The sequence below is a fragment of the Pristiophorus japonicus genome, chromosome 7, assembly GCF_044704955.1.
Source record: "Pristiophorus japonicus isolate sPriJap1 chromosome 7, sPriJap1.hap1, whole genome shotgun sequence".
NCBI lineage: Eukaryota > Metazoa > Chordata > Chondrichthyes > Pristiophoridae > Pristiophorus > Pristiophorus japonicus.
In genome coordinates this window covers 172,179,894-172,186,585 of record NC_091983.1, presented here as the reverse complement: position 1 = coordinate 172,186,585, position 6,692 = coordinate 172,179,894, and positions in this window count along the sequence as shown.

Genomic DNA, 6,692 nt, shown 5'->3' with positions numbered 1-6,692 from the left:
TGGGCAAAAATTTGGCAGCTGGAGTATAATGTGGGAAAATGTGAGGTTATCCACTTTGGTAGGAAAAATAAAAAAGCAAATTAATATTTAAATGGGGAAAGATTACAAAATGCTGTGATAAAGAGGGGATCTGTGGGTCCTTGAACATGAAACACAAAATGTTAGCATGCAGATACAGCAAGTAATTAGGAAGGCAAATGGAATGTTGGCCTTTATTGCAAGGTGATGGAGTATAAAAGTAGGGAAGTCCTGCTATAACTGTACAGAGCATTGATGAGACCACACCTGGAGTACTGCATACAGTTTTGGTCTCTTTATTTAAGGAGGAATATACTTGCATTGGAGACAGTTCAGAGAAGGTTCACGAAGTTGATTCCTGAGATAAAGGGGTTGTCATATGAACAAAGGTTGAGCAGGTTGGGCCTATACTCATTGGAGTTTAGAAGACTGAGAGGTGATCTTATTGAGGGGGCTTGACATGGTAGATGCAGAGAGAATGTTTCCCCATATGGGGAATCGAGAACCAGGGGACATTTTTTCATAAGGGGTCGCCCATTTAAAATGGAAATAAGGAAGAATTTCTTTTCTCAGAGGGTCATGAATCTTTGGACTTCACTACCCCAGAGAGCTGTGGAGGCTGAGTCATTAAATATATTTAAGGTGGAGAGACAGATTAGTGAACACTAAGAGAGTCAAGGGTTGTGGGGAGAGGACAGGGAAGTGGAGTTGAGGCCAAGATAAGATCAGCAATGATCTTATTGAATGGCGGAGAGGGTTCAAGGGGCCAGATGGACTACTCCTGCTCCTATTTCTTATATTCTTATTGTTAAGTATGGAAGAACTCCATAAAAGTGAGTACTGTGAGCTGAAACTGATGTGACCTCAGTCTCTTTAATACAATTCCAGAGTGCATAAGCAGCATGGCAGACAACCTTTTATACTCCCTTGCACGAGGTGTGCAGGTGACCATTGGGCCTCCAACAGTTGCGCCATCTGGTAGCAAGTCTTACATAGTTACAATGTCTACATACATAACATCACTCCCCCCCCTCCCCCAAAGTCTTTGATACAAATTATTTACAACTTGAGACGATCCGGGGCCCTACGCTCTCTAGTTGATCGTTTGAGTTCAAACTCTGGCATGGGTGATTTGGTCAGACCATTGCTGCACTGCGGCATGGGCTGGTCTGACTGGACTATTGGGAATAGTGGGTTCATCCTCTTGATTGACAGTGAGGTCGATTGCTGGTTGGGTGTGTGTTGGTGGATCGATGATGATGATGGCCCCTTCAGGTTGTTCCTGGTTGTTGGTGAACTGCAGTTTGGTCTGATCCAAATGCTTTCTGCACATTTGTCCATTCAGTAGTTTGACTATGAACACTCTATTCCCCTCCTTGGTCAAGACAGTGCCAGCAACCCATTCAGGACCCTGACCGTAATTCAGGACAAACACAGGGTCGTTAACATCAATGTCACGTGATACAGCCGCGCGATCGTGGTACATGTTTTGCCGGTGACACCGGGTTTCCACATGATCATTTAAATCCGAATGGACTAGGGAGAGTCTGGTTTTGAGTGCTCGCTTCATTAACAATTCTGCAAGGGGAATCCCAGTGAGTAAGTGGGGTCGCGTCCGGTAGTTGAGCAGAACCCGAGATAAGTAGGTCTGCAAGGAGCCTTCTGTCACACGTTTCAAGCTCTGCTTGATAGTTTGGACTGCCCGCTCCGCTTGACCATTGGATGTGGGCTTAAACGTGGCAGACCTGACATACTTGATGCCATTGCGGGTCATAAACTCATTGAATTCCGAGCTGGTGAAACACGGTCCATTGTCACTGACAGGGACGTCGGGCAAGCCATGGGTGGCGAACATAGTCCAGAGGCTTTCAATGGTGGCAGTGGATGTGCTGGATGACATGATTACGCATTCAATCCATTTAGAATAAGCATCCACTACAACTAAAAACATCTTTCCGAGAAAGGGGCCAGAAAAATCTACGTGGATCCTGGACCACGGTTTGGAGGGCCATGACCACAGACTCAATGGAACCTCCCTTGATGCATTGCTCAGTTGTGAGTACGTGTTGCACTGGTGTACGCATGACTCTAAGTCCGAGTCACAAAACATGCGATCTGGCTATAGCTTTCATCATGACTATGCCTGGGTGGGTATTGTGTAGGTCACGTATAAACGTTTCCCTGCCTTTTTTGGCAAAACCACGTGATTACCCGATAAGAGACAATCCGACTGGATGGACATTTCATCTTTGCGTCGGTGAAACGGCTTAATTTCATCTTGCATTTCCCTGGGAACGACCGACCAGCTCCCATTAAGGTTGCAACTTTTTACAAGTGATAGCACAAGATCCTGGCTGGTCCAGGTCCTAATCTGTCGAGCAGTGACGGGTGACCCCTCGCTCTCAAAAGCATCCATGACCAGAAGCAAGTCTGCGGGCTGCGCCTTTTCCACCCTGATAGTGGGCAATGATAGCCGACTGAGGGCAACAGCACAGTTCTCCGTGCCTGGTCTGTGGCGGATAACATAGTCATAGGTGAACAATGTTAATGCCTATCTTTGGATGCAGGACGAAGCATTGGAGTTTATACCTCTGCTTTCTGAAAACCGCGAAATGAGCGATTTGTGGTCGGTTTCAAGCTCAAACCGAAGACCAAATAGGTATTGGTGCATTTTCTTAACCCCATATACACATACTAACGTCTCTTTCTCGACCATACTGTAGGCTCTTTCAGCCTTAGACAGACTTCTAGACACATATGCAACCGGTTGAAGTTTGCCTGATACATTGATTTGCTGTAACACACAACCGACCCCGTATGAAGATGCATCACAAGCTAGCACTAATCATTTACATGGGTCATACAGTACAAGTAACTTATTAGAACAAAGTAGGTTTCTGACCTTCTCAAAGGCTATCTCTTGGGGGTAGCAACATATGCAACGCTTCCAGCAAAGTGCTTAACCCAGGTAGAAAGTTACCAAAATAGTTGAGGAGTCCCAGGAACGAGCGCAGCTCCATCACATTCTGTGGTCTGGATGCATTCTTGATGGCCTCTGTCTTTGAGTCCGTGGGTCTGATGCCGTCTGCCGCAATCTTTCTCCCCAAAAATTCGACCTCTGGCGCCAGGAAAACATACCTGGAGGATTTCAGCCTGAGTCCCACTCTGTCTCGTCAACTTAGAACCTCTTCCAGATTGTGCCAGTGTTCGGTGGTTCACGACCGGTGATCAGGATGTCATCTTGTTTGTTCTGCGTGATCCGCGTCGGATCAATCATCCTCTGCCGACTCTGCCATGTGGTGAGTCGCAGCACTCTTGCACATTCACTGGAGATGCCCCATTGTTTCGCAGCCTTTGCACATGTAGTGCTTGAACCAACATTGATGGGCTCGATGATTACCCCCGCAGTGCCAACATGGTGCTAATGGATTTGCATTCATGCCCAATGGCAGACTCTGAGTCATCCTAGGTCTTGCAGCTACAGATGTGTAGGCCCTGCCATATGCAGTTCCACCTGATAGCGACGTTATTTTATGCACAGTACTTGCTGGTGAGCTTCGATGCTGGGAAGATATCTGTCTGGTATTATCGCTCGTGGATATGAATGAGCTATTGTGATGGCCTTGCTCAGTTCTAGGGATTCGGCGGACAGTAGCTTGCGAAGAATGACCTCGTAGTCGATGCCAAGCACAAAATGGTCCCGCAGCATTTCCCTCAAAAATCCAGCAAATTTGCAAGTTCCTGCAAGGCGTCTCAGGTCAGCGACATAACTCGCTTGGACCTCGGAGTGGTGGTGCGTGTAGAAGTGATACTTGGCCATTAAGATGCTCTCCTTCGGCGTGAGGTGTTCCCGAACCAGCGTACACAACTCTGTATATGTGTTCTCCGTTGTTTTCTCTGGTGCTAGCAGATTCTTGATGAGGCCATATATTGTGGACCCACACACGGTGAGGAGAATTGCCCTGCGCTTGATCGCTGGCCACGAAGTATTGGTCGAGACACTCAATGAAAGCTTCCCAATCATACCCTCTACAAATCTCTCTAAAATACCAACGGCAACCATGACCGTGTAAAAGTTTGTAATCTGTTACTCATTGCCAATTGTTAATTATGGAAGAACTCCACAAGACTGAGTACTGTGAGCTAAAACTGATGTGACCTTAGGCTCTTTAATATAACTCCAGAGTGTCTAAGCAGCCTGGCAGATAACCTTTTATACTCTCTTGCACGAGGTGTGCAGGTGACCCTTGGGCCTCCAACAGTTGCACCCTCTGGTGGCAAGTCTTACACAGTTACAATGTTTACATACATAACACTTATGAAACACGGAAATGGCGGAAACTTTGAACAAATATTTTGCATCGGTCTTCACGGTAAAAGACACTAAAAGCATCTCAATAATAATAGATAATTAAGGGTCTAAAGGGAGGGGGGAACTTAAAACAATACCTATCACTAGAGAAAAAGTGCTAAGCAAACGAATGGGACTAAAGGTGGACTAGTCCCCTGGACTTGATGGCCTGCATCCTAGGATCTTAAAAGAAGTGGCTGCAGAGATAGTGGAGACATTGGTTGTAATCTACCAACATTTCCTGGATTCTGGAGAGGTCCCAGCAGATTGGAAAACCGCAAATATAACGCTCCTGTTCAAGAAAGGAGGGAGACAGACAACAGGAAACTATAAACCCTAACATCTGTCATTGGGAAAATGCTGGAGTCCATTATTAAGGAAGTAGTAGCAAGACATTTAGAAAATCATATTACAATCAAGCAGAGTCAGCCTGGTTTTATGGAAGGGAAATCATATTTGACAAATTTGTTAGAATTCTTTGAGGATGTACCGAGCAGGCTGGATAAAGGGGAACCAGTAGATGTGTATTTGGATTTTTGTAAAGCATTCGATAAGGGTGCCACATAAAAGATTATTGCACAAGATAAAAGTTCATGTCATTGGGGGTAATATGGATAGAGGATTGGCTAACTAACAGAAAACAGAACGTCGGAATAAATGGGTCATTTTCCAGTTGGCAAACAGTGACTAGTGGGATGCCACAAGGATCAGTGCTCGGGCCTCAACTATTTACAATCTATATTAATGAGTTGGATGAAGGGACTGAGTGTAATGTAGCCAAATTTGATGATGATACAAAGATAGGTGGAAAAGCAAGTTGTGAAGAGGATGCAAAGAATCTTCAAAGGGATATAGACAGGCTAAGTGAATAGGCAAATATTTGGCAGATGGAATATAATGTGGGAAAATGCGAGATTATCTACTTTGGGAGGAAAAATAAAAAAGCAAATTAATATTTAAATGGGGAGAGATCACAAAATGCTGCAGTAAAGAGGGATCTGTGGGTCCTTGTACATGAAACACAAAAAGATGCAGAGATGATGTTTCCCCTCGTGGGGCAATCTAGAACTAGGAGCCATAGTTTCAGAATAAGGGGTCGGCCTTTTAAAACGGAGATGAGGAGGAATTTCTTCTCTTAGATGGTCGTGAATCTTTGGAATCCTCTACCCCAGAGAGCTGTGGAGGCTGGGTCATTGAATGTATTTAAGGTGGAGATAGACAGATTTTTGAACGATAAGGGAGTCAAGGGTTATGAGGAGTGGGCAGGAAAGAGGAGTTGAGGCCAAGATCAGATCATCAGATCAGCCATGTTCTTATTGAATGGCAGAGCAGGCTCGAGGGGCCAAATGGCCAACTCCTGCTCCTATTTCTCATGTTCTTATGACTGAGATTTTCATGTCAAAAACATCATCTTAAATATCCTTCATTTCCAAAGACACCTTAACAATTAAAAGGCCAATCTAAATGACACATGTGTTCGAAGAGTTCAGCGTTTTGGTGTCAATCACTGTTACAAATTTGATGGTTATTTGAAGAAGTCACTAGGTTAAAGGATGAAGTAAATCCAGTAAACGTTGTCTACCTGGTCTTTGAGAAAGTTTGATAAGGCACTTCACACTAGTTTTCTGGATAAGATCTTGTAGTATCAGTAGGAATTTGATATGCTGGATTAGGAATTGGCACAAATCGCCAAAATCTGTGCAAGGATTAAGAAAGTCAAATTTAAAGCGATTTAGATGCGCTAAGATAGTGGGCCACAAAATAGTAAATGGCATTTAACTTAATTAAATTAAGTAAAAACAAAAAATGCTGGAAATACTCAGTAGGTCAGGCAGCATCTGTAAGAGAGAAACAGAGTTACTGTTTCAGGTCGATGTCAGAATTGGAAAAAGTTAGAGATTACGGATAAATGAAGTACAGGGTATTTTGTCATGATGCTCCAGCCATCATGCTGTGTTGGGCAGATTTGATGGACCAGCTGGCCAACTCGGCTGTCAATTTTGTATGTTCTTAACACCTAGACATATCAAGTCACTCGTTTACTCCCTTGTTTTTTAGGACTTTTCTAAGAAAGAGGTTGCACACAGGTCCATATAAGGCAGGACATCATTTTGTCCTTCTTAACGAGCCATCTCCAGGCTTGTGGTCTTGATAGCTTGTTTTCTATCCTTGGTAAGAAATGTTTTGTCCGTATAAGCTTTCATGGTTTAATTAGCATTAGAACTTTCCTTTCCTAGCATTTATTCTGACTACTGACTCCATTTTGAGGACACATTTAAGACAATTTGTAGAACATTTCTCCTCCACTATAGTTGCTTCTGGC